The sequence below is a fragment of the Sapajus apella genome, unplaced genomic scaffold, assembly GCF_009761245.1.
Source record: "Sapajus apella isolate SASKATOON/1434 unplaced genomic scaffold, GSC_monkey_1.0 scaffold24, whole genome shotgun sequence".
Classification (NCBI taxonomy): domain Eukaryota; kingdom Metazoa; phylum Chordata; class Mammalia; order Primates; family Cebidae; genus Sapajus; species Sapajus apella.
Window position 1 is genome coordinate 17,073,727 of NW_022436964.1, and position 20,187 is coordinate 17,093,913.

At 42.8% G+C, this 20,187-nt stretch overlaps 1 protein-coding gene across 21 annotated transcripts in view; it reads left to right on the forward strand.

Moving 5' to 3' along the window:
* Nucleotides 1–20,187, forward strand: part of KANK1 (KN motif and ankyrin repeat domains 1) — a 237,654-nt gene that overhangs the window by 178,661 nt on the left and 38,806 nt on the right. For 2 of the 21 annotated variants that reach the window (XM_032290999.1, XM_032290995.1), the window contains exon 1: nucleotides 5,086–5,533. The exons of 11 other annotated variants lie outside the window; for them this stretch is intronic. The gene's annotated coding sequence lies outside the window, so the exon portion shown is untranslated. Of the gene's footprint in view, nucleotides 1–5,006; nucleotides 5,534–18,492; nucleotides 19,084–20,187 lie in introns of those variants that run through there. 8 more of the 21 variants (XM_032290991.1, XM_032291001.1, XM_032291000.1 and 5 more) reach the window with 6 other exon arrangements.

The following is a 20,187-nucleotide window of genomic DNA, read 5'->3' on the forward strand; positions in this document are numbered from 1 at the left end:
TCCCAGCAGGTGTTCTCAGATACTCCCAAAGGGAGTTCCTCTTGCTCTTCTTTATTCCTATTATTCTATTATTATTATCTTATTATTTATATGAAATAGTTGCCATCAGTTGCTTTTAATTAAGAGTTATGGTTGTGTGCCTCACTAATCTTACAAACTTGAATGTTTTAAGAGGCAAGAATCATATCATCTTCTTTGCCCAACATACCTTGCTCAGTAGTCCTTGTAGAGTCAATAGACTCAATTTTCAACCAGAAAATATTTGCAGAGTCCCTACTTTGTGCTGGCATGATGCTGGGCATATAAGACAGCACCTGCCTAAGAATTTGTGGGTCTGAGCCCTGCCACTTGCCAATCTGATGTGCTATATTCTTTGCAGTTTTCTTCCAGCCTTTTCCCCAAAGTTCCCAATTGGTCGCTCTGTGAATTCATGTGTGACACTTCACCTGGGTGTGTTTCCTGGGTGAACAGATGGCTTTCACTGTGTCACACACTCACTCTTGCATTCTGCATTCTCTCGTGAAAGTTGTAGTATCTGCTTTCTCTCCATCACTTGCTCTAAGGCAGGCTTAAGATGGTATTGTCGCTGGGGGTGGTGGCTCACGCCTTTAATCCCAGCACTTTGGGAGGCCAAAACGGGCAGATCACTTGAGGTCAGGAGTTCGAGATAAGCCTGGCCAACAGGGTGAAACCCCGTCTCTACTAAAAATACAAAAATTAGCTGGGCGTGGTAGTGGACACCTGTAATCTCAGCTCTTGGGAGGCTGAGGCAGGAGAATCTCTTGAACCCGAGAGGCGGAGGTTGCAGTGAGCTGAGATCTGCACTCCACACTGGGCAATGGATTGAGACTCTGTCTTTTAAAAAAAAAAAAAAGCGAGAGAAAGAAAGATGGTATGGTATTGTCTGTTAAATACCTTGGGTTCCAGAGATAGGTGACCAGGTATACAGCACAACCAGAGAGGGAGGAGGTAGAGCTCCAGTTGGTTCCTTTTGTCTCAGGCTTATTCTCTGGTGCAGTTTGGTGGGTTGGTTGCTGCTGTAGGTAAGAACCTGAGCTGGTAGTCCCTGGGGGTATGGCTGGCTGGCCTGCTTTCCTTCTTTCCTACTGTTTTCTTGGGAAGATCTCTATAGACCTCATCTCTTTTAGGTGTGAGAAGATAAATAATCCTTTTTCCCTTATTTACAGCCTTTACAGAGTCTTTGTAGTAATCTAAGTTAAGGTCTTAAGTCTCTTATTTAGTTCTGTGTCCCCCAGTTCAGTTGGTATTTGGCTTTTCTTAATGCTGATTTCAAATCGTGGATGAAAATATATTATGAGACAGTCTCTTCTTTGGATGTGATAAAGGTAATAACCATGGGGCAATCCAGACCATAAAGAAAGCCTATGGTGTAGAAAGTCCATGCTACGCTAGTTTTAAGCCTCACGTGTGTTTGGGGAAATGGATTTGTTGAATAAAGGATAAGAACACACAAGACTTTTTCTTGTCTTTTAAGATAGGACTATCAGATAGCATCCTCTTCCTAAAGTCCCTCTCCTGACAAGAATCAGATGCCACTGCTGGGGCACACCCTCCTCATGTGGAAGGCAGGATAGCCTCTCCTTAGAAAATCTCCCCTTACGTTAAGTCTTCTGAGCAGATCCTGCTGATCTAGGCGTGTAAAGGAGGAGTCCTCTTCCAAGACCCAGTGTGGTGCACACCTCATAGGAGGAGGAATGGAAAAGCAGGCACCTTTGCTGGACTTTCCTTTTAATCCTCTAAATCATGTCATGCCCTAAGACTGTGAAAGAGGTGGGTGGAGAAGAGCCTTGGTGCTGTGGAAAGGGCCGTACCCACTTTCTCCCTCACTGCAGCCCAGAGAGTGTGGATCTCACACCCATACCAAGCCTTTAAGGAGGGGTGGGTTAAAGTAGCATAATACAGTATCTGAACTCTTTAGGGGTTTGGGGAAGTCGAATATAACAAAAATAACCCAGGCCCTCAGAGAGAGATAGCAGAGCATCCTCTTTTAAGTCTGTCTCTTTCTAAGGCAAATACTCACAGGTTTTTTGCAAAGTAAGCTTACCTTGGATGTTTTTGGAGTGAGCCTTAACTGAGTTACTCATTTTCACATGCTTTAGGAAAAGTATGCTCATGTTTTACAGGCTAAGTCTGGTTCTGCTTTTGGGCTGCAGTTCATTATGAATCCTGAAAATATAAGTTTTTGAAATGCAGCCCATTTGTACATAAAGTATTAGTCATCTCAGCTAGTAGTTCTGTACAATGAGTTATCTCACCACTTAAAAATAAGTACACTGCTATGTTGAGATTTTAAAATATACACAGGGACCAGATTTCTTATCCTAGTCAAAGCAAGCCATGGCTGAAACTCAGATTAAATAATATTCTCCAAAAATGAGAGAGAAAGGGTGGGAGGGATATGAGATTGTTTTGGTTGTTTTTGTTAAAGCGATAAGAGGCTGGGCATGGTGGCTTAACGCCTGTAATCCGAGCACTTTGGGAGGCCTAGGTGGATGGATCACCTGAGGTCAGGAGTTTGAGACCAGGCTAGCCAACATGGTGAAACCCTGTCTGTACTAAAAATACAAAACAAAAACAAAAAAACTTTAGCTGGGCATGGTGGTGGTTGCCTGTAATCCCAGCTACTTGGGAGGCTGAGGCAGGAGAATTGCTTGAACCTGGGAGGCATAGGCTGCAGTGAGCTGAGGTCGTGACATCGAACTCCAGCCTGGGTAATGGAGTGAGACTGTCTCAAAAAAAAAAAAAAAAAAAAAAAAACTGCAAGAGAGAATGTCTCTAGTTTATGGCTTTTCAGTACAACGTAGTATGAATTCAGCAGTAGAGTAAGCAGTAGCAGTAGAATAGCAGCATGCTTATGCATGACATAAGCTTCATCTGTAAAAGGCCAAAATAATCATACCTGGGTGTAGGGTTGTTGTGAGGATTATGTGAGTTCGTGTATGTATAAAGCACCTGGAGCGGTAGAGTCCAGAAGAATTGTACACAGCCGGTGGTGGGGAAAGATGGGGGCAGGGAACATTGGGGGAGGAAGGTAAATTCCGTGGATGTCAGGAAATAGGAATCTTGACCTGTTCACAGTATAATTCATGCCACCACTCACTACTTAACTTTGTTTTTATCTCTAGACTAAGGGAACAGGCCATCTGGGGGAAGAGTCTACAGTAATCCTGTTAAGCATAAAAACTTAAGGTTCAGGTTGAAGTCTCAAGGTTCTGAAGCCACTATCCCAGGGATAAAGACTGTGCTGGTGTACGCTCAGCCAGCCTGGTGTCACAGAAGGCTTCTGTCTCCAGCAGGTTTCTTTTCTCACTGGGCGTCACCTTTTCTGGCTACTCTCTGACTGTCAGAGGCCAAACCTTGAATGTGTCTTCTTCGTCCCACATCTTGTTTGGCTTCTTTCTTTGTACGTGTATTGAGAGAGTAAAGGCAGATAGGTGTGTCTTTCTCCCTTCAGCGGGAACCTTTGTGACTGATGGTTTCCAGGCAGAAGGAGTTCATATTTTTAATTGTTTCCCTTCCCAGCCCTTGTCATCATCTGATAAAGGACTAGGCATTTATTTGCATACAATGACTGTTTCTGCTGGACCTCACCTTCGCAGAAGCACACAGGCAAACACCCACAGGATCAGATACAAGATACTTTAACAAAATAATTGCCTTCAACTGCTTTATATAATCTATACTCTTACCAGAACACAATATTTATGAATAAAAATGTAGCAGAATTCTTTTTGCAGCATCAAGAAACACTACATTCAGTACTTGTTTAGATTTTAAGAAGTCTTTTGATATTCTTTTTAAAGTGTGTGTGTGTGTGTGTGTGTGTGTGTGTGTGTGTGTGTGTATTTTTAAGAGACAAGGTCTCACTATTTTGCCCAGGCTGGTCTCAAACTCCTGAGCTCAAGTGACCCTCCTGCCTGGGCCTCCTAAAGTGCTAGGATTTTGAGTATGAACCACTGTACCCAGCTGATATTAATTCTTAGTTTGGAATACAACAGTGTATTTTTTTCTTTTGAGACAGAGTCTCACTCTGTCACCTAGGCTGAAGTGCAGTAGCATGATCATAGCTCACTGTAGCCTCAGCCCCCCAGTCTCAGCTCCCTGAGAAGCTGAGACTACAGGAGCAAGCCACCATACCTGGCTAATTTTTTATTTTTATTTTTGGTAGAGACAGGGTCTCACTGTGTCATCCATGCTGGTCTCCAACTCCGGGGCTGAAGTAATCCTCCCTCTGTGGCTTCCCAAAGAATTGGGATTACACGAATGAACCACCTGCTCACCCAATAAAAGGGTTATTTTAAATGCCTTCTTCACCTGTGTCTAAGTACACTGGGTAAATCTGGCACTAGTTGAACAGATTTACTGAATTTTATCACAGGGCAGGCAAGTAAAGCCAGTTCTAAACAATAAAACAGATCAACAAAGATGAGGGATGACTAAATAGCCTGCTTTGTAAAATTCAAAACGGGGGACAGCTGTGTAGGGAGAGGCACAATTTTATAAGAATCCACTGGATCTGCCTAGTTTGGCTCATCTCAGTGCCTATCCTAACATAGTAAGACTCCCATTGCTACAAAAAATCCAAAAATTGGCTGGGCATGGTGGCATGCGCCTCTCCGGAGACTGAGGAGGGAGGGTCACATGAGCCCAGGAGGTTGAGGCTTCAGTGAGTTGTGATTGGCACCCTGTACTGCAGCCTAAGTGACAGAGTGATACCTTGTCTCAAAAAAGAACTTTTTTTTTTTTTGAGATGATGAATTTAAATCATTAGGGGGAACATACCATTCTTACTAATTTTTTGAAACAAATACACAGGTTACTCAAAGATGTTATGAACAAAATGTTTTAAGGGTATGAGGGTACAGAGCAAGGGAAGGAGGTTTGGGTCTGTGGTTTACAAATGGTGATTGTTTTAGCCTTCTAATTATATGTTGCATTAAATAAGAACAAACCAAAAAGGAGCCACTTGCCTCCAGCCCAGCCTGGGTTCAGCATAAAACTGAATCATTTCCTTCACAAGCCAGCTGCCTGTGCTGTAGCTCAAATTATAACAGAGAGCCTTTCTCTGCAGTGGAGGGCTGGGGAAAGAGGGAGTAAGTCAGCACAAAGAATGAGGAAACATTTACTGCCTTTCTGATTTCTTCCTAGAATTAACAGGTTTACAGCTGTATTTCTAAGTCAGCATTTCGTATGTCTAAAGAGTATGAGGATAGTTTGAAAAATCAGAAGCAAGATAAGAGAGGTCTTTGCCTCTTTTTTAAGACCTTGCTAGCACGTTTGTTCGTTGGTAATTTTTGCTGTCTCACTGACGCCGAGAGTCCTGGAATTAAACCTCGTGGCCAGCAGGCTGTTAGTTCGTCAGGAAATTCCAAATGGGTATAAATAAATTCTCTGCAACAGCTCCTGGGCTCTTTGCCTGCTAATGTGTGGAGTCCCTTTAATGCCAAGGGAAGTTTGCCTGAGACCTGGCTTCCTGCTTGCTGAAAATCACAGTTATTTTGTTTCTGGGTGGGTAAGTAAGAATGCCCACAAAAGAAAGAGAGGAGGAAAGCATGATGTTTGGGTGGGGGTTGGTGAAATAAAAACTCAAGCTCTGTTGTAAAAAAGATTTGCTTTTACTTGAAGCCAGAAAGAATAACCCAGTACATGATTTTGGGTCCAGTGAAAATTTCAGCTTTACCTGTAGCTTTAACATAAAGATGTCATTGTTGCAGGAGTGAAAGGTTGTATATATATGCTAAGATTTGAGTTTATGGTTTAGTTCAATTCAAGAATTTCCTTTTTTGTTGCTAAATCTATCTTTGGATATTTGTTTTCAGCTCTGTTTTTCTAATAGGGAGTTGCTCAATGTTCATTAAAGCTGGCTTATTTTTCTTGTATAAACACTAAAAAACAAAATAAAGGCAGATATTCATACAAATAGTAGTTTTCTACTGCCACCCTACCTCCCTGCCCCCGCCAAAAAACTGTAATGTTTTGTTAGAAAAGCCTGTTTTATCCACAAGCTAGCCAGTGCTCCTTTTCTGCTTTTCACAGAATTACTCTTTGAACTGGCACATTTTCTTTTTACGCTTAGAACAGCATGTTACTTTTGAAGAATGTTTGGGAAATAACAGTTCAAGCCCTTTCTCTTCTGTGTATGCATGATTGATTTGGGCTGTATTTCAGCAATAACTTTTAAAATTAGACAGTGGACATTAGAGAGTAGCATAGTCAGGGTTACACTGAGGTACCCATGGCATTTTGGCTGTTTCGAGACAGATTTGGGGTGAAGAGTTGCTGCATCCTGTAGTTGGCACTGAGCACTGGAGAAGAGGGCCACTGTATAAACTGCAAAGCCCCTGCTACCATCACATGCCTCCCTTGTACAATGTGCCCTTTATTAAGACAGGCTGTTCCACTACTGAGAACAGTAACCCTTTCCGTTGTCTTCCCCTCACTCTTCCTTGCAGCCTGGCTTGTGGCCTCTTAAATCATGCCCAGAGTAAACTGTCAGTTCACAGAAGGGGCACTGCACTGGGGTCATTAAGTGATGCCAGTTAGGATGCTGCTGGAAAGGTGCTGCTGAGTGGGACGTGCAGAGGGTAAGACCACAGGCTCTGTTTGCCTGAGCTCATCTGCTCTGACACCTGCTGTGATTAATTTTTCTGCACTTGGTTACATAGCATGTCATGTTAAGAAATGTTGTATCAAGTATAGTCAACAGTTACTCATAGCCTGGAAGCAACTTTGGAAATCACAGTCCCACGGGCCCCCTCATTTTAAGGGTATGAATCAGGTCACTGCATTGTATGATTCCAGGGCCTTCCTGCAGATTGCTCATCCATGAACTAGGAAATGACTATAGCTCCTGTTCTTGTTTTATGAAAAGAAAAGTATATCTTCCCCCAACCTAGGCGGGCTGTTCAGGATGACTACCATGGAGGTGCCCTGGGTGGTTCTGAAGCACCGTCTCTGCTCAGTGTGTTAGAGTATTGTGTCCTGAGACTTCAGGAGAGCTGCACAATGAGGTGCAGAATAATCAGCACCCACCTTTCTCCTTATATTGTAAGGATGGAGATATTTTTCCAGGCCATAATATACTCTAAAAGTTGGGGGGGTGGGTTGTCTAGTTTTGCTTTTATTTTATTTCCTTCCTGTGCTAGACTAGAACTCCCCCTTATCTAACTAGTACATGCCACTCTGCCCAAGCAGTGTGCACGCATCCCCTACAGGGCTCTGCTGGCATCTCCCTTATCCACTCTAAGAAGAAACCAATATGGAACTCAATATTTTAGCAGACTTACTTGATCCTGACCAAGTATCACAAATAACCTTGAACCCTGACTTTATAGGGGCAGGGTATAGAGGAGGAAGAGCTCTGGATCCTCTCTGGAGGGCCAGGGTTGTGTGCTTCTCCAGACAACAGAAGGTGACCCCATACCACTAGTAGTGACAATAGAACCCACACATCATTCTAATTGACAACACAGTGATGCAGGTATTACTTTCTCAATTAAACAGTAGGAATATAATCTAATTTGCTGACAGCTGCGAAGCAACAGAGCCAGGATTCAAACCCAGGCAGTCTGGCCCCAGAATGCCTGCTTTAAATCACTGCATCTCTTCCTCCATTATACTTATTTGTCAGTAGATGCCTAGATGTGGAGCTTTTCACTTCAACAGATACCAAGAGGGCCATGTATCACACAGTAAATACTGAGGAATAAAAACAGAAATACTGCTTGGCTTCTGCCTCCCCAGACACTTAGAGTCTCGTGAAGAAAGACAGGCATGTGCCTGCTAACAGTAACACAGGTCCGCATATACAGGCAAAGTGATTTAGGAAAAAAGAGGGAGGAAGGGGACCACTTCTTCCCAAGACAGAGAAGTTGAGGGTAAGTAGGGCTTTATAAAAATGAGATATCTAGGCTGGGCCCTTTAGGACAATGCAGCTGATTTTGACAGATGAGAGACTGTGAGGAAGGGTGTGCTGGGTAGAGGGGATAGAATCAGCAAAGATAGATAAGCTTGAAAGTTTCTCAGTATGTTGAGGTTCAGGTGGGGAAGAACCTGGGAGGTGCTGGATTGGGGCTAAAGTGTTGACATTTCATGCCACAGAAAAGAGCTTTTAGGCTTTCTTCTTTATAATGGACCTCCTGGCACATCAACCTGCAAGAACAGTAGTTGTGAAGTTGTAGATGTTTCCAGGAATACCTGAAACAAATGTAAAATTTCTCAAATAATATGGAATGCAGGAAAGCAAAGCCATCTGCCCCTGAAAACAGTTGCTTATTTGCAATATGAGCAACAGTAGCATCTGAGCTATGCTCCCTGGTGACAGGCTGACTGCACCTGTCCATCCTAAGGACCTTGATGCACAGATGAAGAAAAGAAAGACATAAATAAAATTTATTTTTAAATTTTATACAGAAAATTTGTAAAAGACTTCTAATGGCTCTCTCACCCAGATTCAGATTTCCCAGTGGTTAACATTTTACCATATTTGCTCCTTCCCTTTGTGTGTGTGTGTGTGTGTGTGTGTGTGTGTGTGTGTGTGTGTGTGTGTGTGTGTGTAGAAATGTAGTTGTCATGTCTTTTTAGTCTCCTTCCATCTGAAAAGTTCTCATCTTTTCTTTTTTTCCATGGCCTTCATGATTTTAAAACGAGAGGCCTGTCATTCTGTAGGATGTGTTTCAAGCAGGGTCCAGGCCATGCCTTATTGGCAGGACAGTACAAAAGTGATGCTCTGCTCTTCCCCCTGCAAATACATGAGGTCAACTTTGATCACCTGGTTGAGGTGGTTATTTGTTGTCAACTTACTCACCATAGCATTACCATTTTTTTTTAATGATTAATGTTATTTTCTGGTGAGATATTCTGTGACCACACCAGTATCCTAGTCTTTGTTAGGAAATCTCTACCCACTAGCCTTGGCTACTGATTTTTGCCTAAATCAGCTACTGTTCTAATAATTGGTCCATGGTGATTTTCTGTTTCCATAATTCCTTGAATATATTAGTTTGCATTCTAACATATTTATTATAGCATGATGGACTCACAAGTAGATACATAGTTTAGTCACTGGATTGTAACTTGTTACTGTCATTAATTATTTTAATCCTCAAATTGTCCAATATTTGGCCATCGGGGCTCAAAAGAGTGAGTCAAAGAGTCCCTTGACACTGGCATTAAGTAGCCAGTCTAACGTGTGCTGATGATTGAGAATAATAACTGGTAGGCAGAGGGTGTTACCTGAGTTCTAGATGTGTGTGTATTTCAGACGGTATGGGTCACCTGCAACCAGGTCTGTGGCAGGCAGGCTGACAGTAGCACTCGGACCCTGGAGGCAAGCCAGCCTAAAATTCACCTTGTCAAAGACCATCTGGTGGGTGGAAGTTTTGTATTTCAGAGTATATTGCTTAAGTTCCCCAGACCCTATCATCTGCATTTAGCTTTCTCTATTGGCCACGTCAGGCCCTGGTCAGGTGTGGGTGGAGAGAGGCACAAAGGTGGAAACAGCGTGCTGCCGGCCTTTCTCTCCTGCCTCCACAGAGACGCTTGCTGGCTGCCAGGGTCAGCATTGTCTTAGCCTCACAGGTATTTTCAGTCCTTGCTCTTCCCATCCTAGAGTTTCAAACACAAATCAGCTCTGTGTTCTGCATCTCAACATGCTGAATCAGAACCTGGATTCCCTAAAATGTCATCTCTTCTTTCTTCCTGACCTCACTCATGCCATATCCGTCCCTCCCAGGTTAGATTTACCATACTTTAATGACCTTCAGAAAAGGAATCCCATCACTTTTCTCTGCAGTGAGTCATCCATTGGTTTAAACAAAAATATTTTCTTTTTTAGTAGCAGAATGAGATAACAGAGGCATAGAAGAAAAACCCAGAGACCTGATTCGGATCTCCAGCTCCAGCCCAGAGCAGCTGGAATTAGTTGGGCCTTCTCAGTTTCCTCCTATGTATTAGGGGCAGGTGGAATTAAGGCTATAGTCTAGTGGTTGAATACCACCACCAGAACTTACCTTACTATTACCACTTACTTAATTGGATAGATAAAATTCACATGGTGCAAAGGAATTTGTTAGACAAAAATTCATGGGGACTTGAATAATCCATGGAAAACCCAATGGAGGATGCTGAGGAGAATTTAAATCTCCAGCATCTAGCTAGAGCAATCTTATTAAAATGCAAATCTGATCATTTTACTCCCTTGTTTAAAACCCTTCAATAGCTTACTAATGCATCAATGATGCAAAAACATGATTCCCAGGGTTCTGTGGGATTAAGGCTCTGTCTGTCTCCTTTCTGCCTCACTGCAGTCTTTGCAAAGTCCCCTTCCCAGCTCCTAAAAGTGGCAGGCTTTGTATATGTTCTTTCCTCTGCCTAGAATTTCTCCCATCCCTGCACACACCCCCAGCACACTGCCCAGTGGACTCCTTAGTGACTGCTCCCTTGAAGAACCCTCCCTACCCGTATCATAGGTGGGGTCCCTGCTCTGTTGCAGCATAATGCTTGTATTTTACGTTCACAACACTTAATACAGTTGTTATTTATTTATATGATCACTTGTCTGTCTCCTCCTATACTTCATAAGTTCTACCCAGACTCTGTGTCTGTTTTACTTAGCACCTAGCAGTGCTTGGCCTGTTGCAGGCACTTAATAAATAAATGCTGAATGAAAGAATACATCCATCTTTTGGTGTAACAACTGCACCTTCCTTAGATCAGCATTCTCTTTATGGAGTGTGGAAACAGGTAGACTTGGAAGATGGAGCTGGTATAGAGAGGGCTAGTGATGAGAGACAGTGGAAGATGTAGGAGTAGCGTGTAGGTTAATGTCTATGAGGCCAAGTTTAAAAAAAAAGTCAAGATGAGATTATCTGTGAGAGGAAATCCAAAGATTTGAGGGGAGAAGCCCAAATGAGTTAGAAAGAGTTAGTAGTACAGGAAACAACACCACATTATAACTTAATCATATAAACAAACCAGGCCTGTAAAATTGCAGTTATGCTACATAACTGTGTCAATTGACCTGGTATTTCTTATGAACTTCTGGCATATACTTTTGCTTTCTTTAATGTTACCATGTTATTTGCATGAGGTGTTTAGGTAGTTATTTAAAATTGCTGTACTAGCCTCGGCAACATAGTGGGACCCCCATCTCTATAAAAAATTTAAAAATTAGCGAGGCTTGGTGACACACATCTGTAGTCCCAACTACTGGAGAGGCTGAGGCAGGAGGATCACTTGAGCTGGGGAGTTTGAGGCTGCAGTGAGTTCAGTGATGGTGCCACTGTACTCCAGCCTGGGTGACAGAGCAAAACCCTGTTTCTAAATGAATGAATGAATACCTACCTATAACCTGGAAAGGTATTGGTGGAATTGCAGTAGGCAATATCAACTCCATGAGGAGAGGGGTTTCAGGCTTAGAAAAAGCCTAGCACTTGGCAGGTGCCCATCATTTGAATAACTGAATAATGGGTTTTATCCTGGAGGGAAAAGAGCATGTTTAAAAACAACTCTTTGGTAAGTGCAAGAGCAAAAGAAAATCTCATCTGCTGTACATTCTTTTAAACCAGAAGGAGGAACACTCATATTGCTATCCTTTTTATTGCTTATTCTCTAACAAATGGTGTTCCTTGCACAAATCTGACAGAGGGAGTGAAGCTGCTGGGTCACAAAGAGCTTAATGCTAAGAGTGTCATCAGGAGATGCCACCTGCTAAACCCGTTCAGAAGGACGCTTTTGCACTTCGCTGTCTTCTTAGAACACTTTCCACTCCTAGAAAAGTTGATGTGCTAACCTAATTACTTTCATACTCTGAGTAATTAGCTTCATGAGAACTTGCCTCTCTTCCTGAGTTCATCATACTGGTTTGCTTTCCTGCTGACGTGGAATCTTTTTGACTGCTTTGAACAGCAGGATGCTTACACTCTGGGGCTTTTAAATGTGGAAATCTGTGATAATTGTGTGCTTCTCTAGGACTAACTCAGCTCTTCAGGCAAAATCTTCATGCTTCATGTGAGAGGGGACAATAACATTAATGGGAATTAGCAAAGTCCTTCAGTTTCAACAGTCAGGTGTGGCATCTGGCAAAGAAAAACATATAGTGTGTGAAAGTTGTGGCACAGGGGTGTAATTATTTTTCACAGCACCATCGGTCAGTAATTGGGCCTAGAGTGTGCAGCAGTGAAACCAGAACAAAGAAGTCAGTGTGTCCTAATTAATTGATAAAGTAATAATATCAAAGTCTCCTCCATCTTAAAGGCCACAGGACACATTATTTCAGAAACCCCAGTGCTTTTTGCTCATATTAAAGAATGGCTCATTGTGGTAGAGTTATATAGAAAAGTATTGACTGCTTTTTTACTCAAAAGTGGCATTTTTATCACCCTGTCACTTGAGCATAGTGTTACTGGCCCCAGTAGGAAATCGAAGACTTGAAGACTACAGATTCTTTTTTTTTTTTTTTTTTTTTTTTTTTTGAGACAGTGTTTCACTCTTGTTGCCCAGGCTGCGGTGCAATGGCACGTTCTCGGCTCACCACAACCTCTACTTCCCAGGTTCAAGTGATTCTCCTGCCTCAGCTTCCCAACTAGCTAGGATTACAGGCATGCTCCACCACACCCGGCTAATTTTGTATTTTTAGTAGAGACAGGGTTTCTCCATGTTGGTCAGGCTGGTGTCAAACTCCCGACCTCAAGTGATCAGCCCACTTCAGCCTCCCAAAGTGCTGGGATTACAGCCGTGAGCCACAGTGCCCGGCCAAAGGCTACAGATTATATGGCCAAAATCTCTTTGCTGTCTGTGAATTTTTACTCTTCTCACTGTCTCCAGCACAAGCTTTCTCAGCCTCAGCACCACTGACATTCTAGAATAGATAATTCTTTGTTGGGGGAGGGAGGGCCTGTCTTGTGCATTGCAAAATGTATAGCAGCAACTCTGGCCTCTATGCAGTAGACGCCAGTAACACCCCTCCACTTTCAGCAGTGACAACGATAAATATCTTTAGGCATTGCCAAATGTCTCTTCAGGGAGCAAAATCACCTCCACTGCTCTTTTGGTTGATTTTTTTAAAAAATCACCTCCAGTTGAGAATCACTGCAAGTGGGTTAGTACTCCCAGACTAGTTTCCTGTGATGTAATCTTCTTCCTTGTGAGTACATTAATTTCTATGTCTTTCCAAACCAGGTATTATTTGGACAACAAGTTTAGTTTCATTAAAAGTTAAAATATATAGTACTTTATGAATCTAGATGATTTTTGAAATACCCATAACTCCATTTTACTTTGTTAATGCAGAAGAATTACAAGTAAATTTCACACTGTTCCTGAGGCCGTAACCTGGGCCCCTCTCACAGAACACTAAGTTTTTGGTTTTGTTTTTGTTTTTTTTTTTTTGTAATGAGGCTTTATTTTTGTTGCCCAGGCTGGAGTGCAGTGGCACAATCTCACTTAGCTCACTGCAGCCTCTGCCTCCTGGGTTCAAGTGATTCTCCTACTTGAATTCTCCTACTTGTAATCCCAGCCTCCCAAGTAGCTGGGATTACAGGCATGCACCACCAAGCCCAGAGGATGGTCTCGATCTCCTGACTTCGTGATTGCCCTGCCTCAGCCTTCCAAAGTGCTAAGATTACAGGTGTGAGCCACCATGCCCAACCAGAGCGCTATGTTTTATAGGAGATAAATATATAAATAAGGAGCAGACTTGCCATCAGTTTGTTGATTTCACCTTTTCTCTGAACACATGGGAATATGGTCTGAACTTGGAGAATTGTCTCTAATTGATGCTGTCGCATTGGTGTTTGGTTACCCCAAATTACAGACTGTGCAAACTTATTTGGGAGAGAGAGGGAGGAACAGGACTCTGTGACCCTTTGTGTCTAGGAGTAAGTTGGCTCAGAGACAATGCCAACCTAAGACACCATGTAGCCCAGTATTAGCAGGCCATCCACTTACCTTGAGACACTGGTATAAATTCTGGCGATGCCAGCTATCATAGACCTCTTTGTTTCACTTCTGCCTTGTTTATTTTTCTATGCACCCCATCCCCACTTGACTGTAAGCCATGTGGGAGCAGAGACTTTGTCCCTTCTGTTCAGTTTTCCCAGCTCCTAGAACAGTGCATGGTAAATATTAAGTGAAGATCCATGGAGAACTAGAGAGATAGAGACAGAAAGTAGATACTAATTCATATGCCTTTTTTATCAATATCAATTATAAATGTAGGTCGAATGTGTGAATAAATGTTTTATTTGGTTTATACTTCCCACTGGGTATTATAACATTTTAATTGGTCTCATTGAATTTAGCCTCTTTCCCTACCTCAGTCTCATGCACACACAATTGTCGAGACAATCTTTGTTGATGCCTTTTAGCCCCAGCTTCATTGGAAAAACTTGGAGTGCTCCAGGGTGTGAAATTGGTGGCCTCTCCTGTACTCATCCTCTTCCCCTTGTTTAACCTTGGCATTCCTTCAGCAGCACCAACAGGCTCTGCCCTGGCTCTTCACCTTTTTACTCTGTCATTTACCTTGTCTTCAAAACTAATCTAGCTTAACTGGGTTCTGTTTTGATCACTAGTTTACATACTTTCATACTGCATTGTGATTTGGTTTTTTGGGGAGGTTTGTTGTTTTGGGGGCTGGGGGTTTAGACTGAGTCTGTCTCTGTCGCCCAGGCTGGAGTGCAGTGGTGTGATCTCAGCTCACTGCAACCTCCACCTCCCAGGTTCAAGCAATTCTCCTGCCTCAGTCTCCCCAGTAGCTGAGATTACAGGCATGTACCCCCACACCCGGCTAGTTTTCGTATTTTTAGCAGAAGCGGGGTTTCACCACGTTGGCCAGGCTGGTCTCGAACTCCGACATCAAGTGAACTGCCCACCTCGCCCTCCCAAATTGTTGGGATTACAGGTGTGAGTCATCGCCCCCAGCCTGCATTGTTGATATATGCATTTGTAACTGATCTCAATTAGTGTTATGTTAAGGGTATTTGGCAGTCATCTCTTAGCTAGACTATATCTCATTTTATTTCTTAAAAATTTTTCCTCCTACTCCTTCCACTGAATAGGACCATTTTTTTGTACCCAATTAAGCTTTCAATAAATGTTTATATAATGAAGGCAGAGATGGTGCCAGGAGCAGTCTCCACCACTGGATTTCCAGACATTCAAAAAATCCTTGTAAACACTAGGGACAGCCTTCCAATTCCAGAATATTTAGTTGGAAGCTATTACTCTCAGGATTTTAGTTGCAGATATAGCCAGTGGAATTTTGACTGTACATGAAAGAAAGCATAATTCTGTTAGTCCAAAAAGGCTTTTAAAGCAGTTAAGAATCTCTTTATAACCCACATAGATTTAAAAAAAAAAAAAAAAAAAACCTTTTGCTTTTTTTGTTTTTTTTTTTTCTTTTTTTTTTTTTTTTTTTTTTTTTTTTTGAGATGGAGTCTTGATCTGTTGCCCAGGCTGTGGGCAGGGGAGCGATCTCGGCTCATTGCAACCTCCACCTCCCTAGGTCTAGCAGTTCCCCTGCTTCCACCTCCCGAGTAGCTGGGATTAGAGATGCATGCCAACATGCCCGGCTAATTTTTCTGCATTTTTAGTAGAGATGAGGTTTCACCATGTTGGTCAGACTGATCTCGAACTCCTGACCTTCTCAGGCAATCCGCCCACCTTGGCCTCCCAAAGTGCTGGGATTACAAGTATGAGCCACTGTGCCTGGACAAAACTGTTGTTTTTATACTTCCTTGATCTTTAATTAATAATTTAAGTTTTATTGTAACATTTTTCCAGTTAATCATTTAGCATCTTTCTCCTTTTTAAGACCTAGTCTTAATTTTTGAGGGTGAATGGAGGAAGAACTGCAGTATCTGTTAGAATTCAGTATAGCTCCAAGTATACAAGACCCAAAACAAATAATACCTAAAACAAAATAGAATTTTATATCTTTTTCACTTAAAAGTATAGAGATAGACTTTTCAGGAATGTTATAGTAGCTCTGATCACAAAATCCTTTGAGGCCCAAATTCCTTCTAGTACATTGTTCCTCCACCCCTAGATATGAACTCATGGTTCAGAGTTAGAGCTAGTGTTCTAGTCATCACATCTGCATTCCAGGCAGCAGGATGGAGGAAGGCACAAAGATGAACATAGATGAAAGAATTATTTCTGTGTTTTACTGGAAGTTCCTGGGGTATACTACATGTAACTTCTGCTTATAGACTTTTATTTGCCCCTATTAGTGTGGAAGGAGAGAAGAGGATAATGCATACTAAAGAACATCAAGCGGTCTTGGCCTGACCACCCCCATTCATTCACCTTCCAAGTGAACTTTCTCAGTCTATTGCAATACATTCCTTTTGCCTTCCAAACAGTGACTTCTTGCAATGTATTTTAAAAGACAAATGCCCAGGCCAGGTAGTGGCTTATACCTGTAATCTCAGCATTTTGAGAGGCTGAGGTGGGAGGATCGCTTTAGGCCAGGAGTTCAAGATCAGCCTGAGCAAAATAGCAAGACCTATCTCTACTTTAAAAAAAAATTAAAATTAGCCATTCATGGTGGAAAACACCTGTAGTTCCAGCTATTCAGGAGGTTGAGGCCGGGGAGATGAAGCTGTAGTGAGCCATATCATACCACCACACTCCAGCCTGGGCAACAGAGTGGATCCCTGCCTCAAAAAAAAAAAAAAAAAGGACAAATACCCATGTGTTGTAAAACTTAGAAAATATAAAGAACAAAATAAAAATAATCTGTAATTATACAACGTAAAGATAACTGAAACAGTATCATGTAAGAAATGTCTTTAACACTGTCTCATGCCTGTAATTCCAGCACTTTGGGGGCCAAGAGGGGCAGATCATGAGATCAGGAGCTCGAGACCAGCCTGACCAATATAGTGAAACCCTGTCTCTACTAAAAATACAAAAATTAGGCAGGCGTGGTGACTACACACCTATTAATCCCAGCTACTCAGGAGGCTGAGGCAGGAGAATCGCTTGAAACTGGGAGGCAGAGGTTGCAGTCAGCCAAGATCCTGCCACTGTGTTCCAGCCTGGGCGACAGACTGAGACTCCATCTCAAAAAAAAAGAAATGTCCTTAACGCTAATATTTAACAAATAACTTCTGTCTTCATAGCATCAAGATGTTTTTCAAAGTTTATTATGTTATACTGTTGGCCACGCACAGTGGCTCACACCTGTAATCCCAGCACTTTGGGAGGCTGAGGCGGTCGGATTACCTGAGGTCAGGAGTTCGAGACCACCCTGGCCAACATAGTGAAACCCTGTCTCTACAAAAAATACAAAAATTAGCTGGGCATGGTGGCATGTGCCCGTAATCCCAGCTCCTTGGGAGGCTTGAACCCGGGAGGCAAAGGTTCCAATGAGCTGAGATGGCACCGCTGCACTCCAAGTTTATTATGTTATACTATATATTCAGTTATTTATTCCTTCAGTAAACATTGTTAAGCCTCTCCTTTCTTCCCAGCATGTTGATAATTGGTGTGTGGTTGGGAGAGGAAGCAATGGTAAAAAAATTTTTTGCTCTTGTTGCCCAGGCTGGAGTGCAATGATGCAATCTTGGTTCACTGCAACCTTCACCTCCCGGGTTCAAGCGATTCTTCTTCCTCAGCCTCCCCACTAGCTAGGATTACAGGCATCCACCACCACACCTGGCGGGGAAAAAAAAAATGTTTTTTAGTTAAATTTTTTGCTGTTTGGGTACAAACGACAAAAAGGGTTTTTGGTCTTGTTAAAGTTGGGAAACAAATCAGGGACTCCTAAGTGCCTCATTTATCTTAATGTATGTAAACATACACTAGAAAGCTGGAGATTAAAAAATAATGACACTGGGTAGTTTTATTGCAGAATAATTTTTAGCAAGGAAAATTGTTTGTGAAAATGACACCTTGAAAACACATCTCACTTTTACTTGCTGGAGAATGAAACTTGAATTACAAGTCCTTTGGGTAGCCTGGTTTGAGCAGTATTAGGAAAGAAGCAAGCCTAACATGGTTAAATTCTAACCTCTCCTGATTCCCAGAAGTCCACAGTTCATTTGGGGGCATTTCAGCTTGATCCATTGCCTTTTGTGATTTCTGCAAGGTGAACTAAAGAAATAACTAAAGATGGACCAGTGAGGTTTTGCCAAACACTGTGATGTCTTTTGCTGTGTTTTAAATACTGACGTTGAGTTAGTTCATCTTTCCTACTGAAAATGCTTAAGTGGGAAAAGTAGATATGTCAAGAAATACATAGAAAAACTAGGAGTGATACCAAAATATTAATGCTTGCCACTAGATGGTCAGATCTGAGTGCTTTTTTTCCCTCTTCTTTAAATGACCTGTATATGGCTGCTTTCCTCCTATTCCCGCCCCCCCCCCCCCACACACACACACACAGCATATACTACTTTTCTATCTGGAAAAAAAGGTTTGTTTCTGTTTCATTTTTTAAGAAGAAGCTTTCATCAGTGGCAAAGGCTCAGTTGAAATGAATAATAAAGGGTAACTACTTGCCACGTGTCGTGGCCCAGGGCTGAGAAGAGTCCTGCCGTGCTCTGGAACCAGTGAGCACTGCTGGGACCCTGAGAACCTACAGAGAACAGTGGGGCTGATTGTGCCTCTGCACCTCCTCAGGTGACCGAGGGCTGAGCAGGAGAATACAAACTCTTTTATGAAGAAGTGACTGGTATAGGAAAAACAGAGCCTCTCTGTAGAGATGCTTAAAGTGCTAGCTTTATTTAAAAGTAAACTGGCAAAACTGGAGTGAAGAAACACACATTTTCAAAAGATCCCGGTTTCCTGTTTTCATTAAGAGAAACAGGGAATGCGGAACAGCTGAGTGTGCTGGGGGTGGTGTCACTCAGCCGGCGGGAGACTTCATTGGTGAAAACTCAGCCTATGGCATTTGTGCGTGGCCGGTTAAGTTTACCCCAATGTTGAAACTTTTCCTTATGGGGTGAGGATCGAGGACGTCTGAGGCTGGGTTGAGGTAGGCTGGGTCGAGGTGCGCTGGGAGCGAGCTGGTGTGCAGTGCAGCGCGGGCCGGCGGGGAGCGCAGCGGGCGCCTGGTAGGTGAGCGGCGGGTGGTGTGGGGCCGTCGCCGCTGGCCGAATTCCCTGGGGCCTGGGCAAGGGCGGCCGTGAAGGCTGTGCACTGCTTGGCCACTTTCCTCCACAGCGACCCTGCAGGTCTACAGGGTCCAGCTTAGACTCGCCGGCTCACACGCACATCCCGGGTGGGCCAGATCTGCCTACCTGTCTGACACCCAAGCTGTAGTTTCTCTTTGTTTATGGAATTTCAGGCAGTACTGGAAACAGGTCTGGCTGCATATTTTAAGTGAGCACGTTCTCCACGTGGAGATGAAAGTTGGAAAGAGAGAAGGACAGCTACGTGCTATTAACTTGCGCACGAGTTCTGTTAACCTGAGCACCAGTTTCCAGGCACAGCGCTCCTGGCCAGCCCTCTCTTTCTTAGGCTAGAGCATGACTGCTGTTGGGCACGTCTTTCACATAGAATTCTCTTCCCACACGTGTTAGAATGGAACAGCTCGAGCAATTTAATATTGTTTTAAATTGGGATGTAAAGGATATGTGCCCTTGTTATTCCTCTGCTTGGCAAACTTATTTTCGTGCTTTTCTTTCCAACATTTCAGAAGAAAGTGGGCAAATGGGGGCAGAAGTGTTCTTCAGAGCATTCACACTGCCAGATGTCAATGTTTGGCATTGCTGGGGGTTGGGAGGGCAGACGGCAACCAGGTTTGCTGGAAGTTACTTCAACCTTGACAGCAGTCATGTGGGTTTGTATACTCAGGAGAGGGCAGGGAGGCTGATGGCTTACATTTTCACTCATTGCTTTTGGGCTCTTTCCATAGCTCTAAAAATGCACAGCTTGTTAGTGTGGCTCTGGGAAAACACACTACTTGATCCTGCAATTTAAACAAATAAAAATGACCTTGCTTTTAAATTTGAAAGATGTAGCCCAGGTTAGCAACAAGGTCTGTGCTTTGAAATATCCTTGTGTTTCCTTTTTGAAATGTCTAGTTTAGCCTTAAGTAGTATTTACTGAGTGCCACGTGATCCAGCAGTTGGAGTATAGGTCTTGCCCCTATCTTCATTCTCTGCATTTGTTTGGACTCATGACAAAACAAAGCAAGGTGTTCTGGGATAGGGAGTGTTC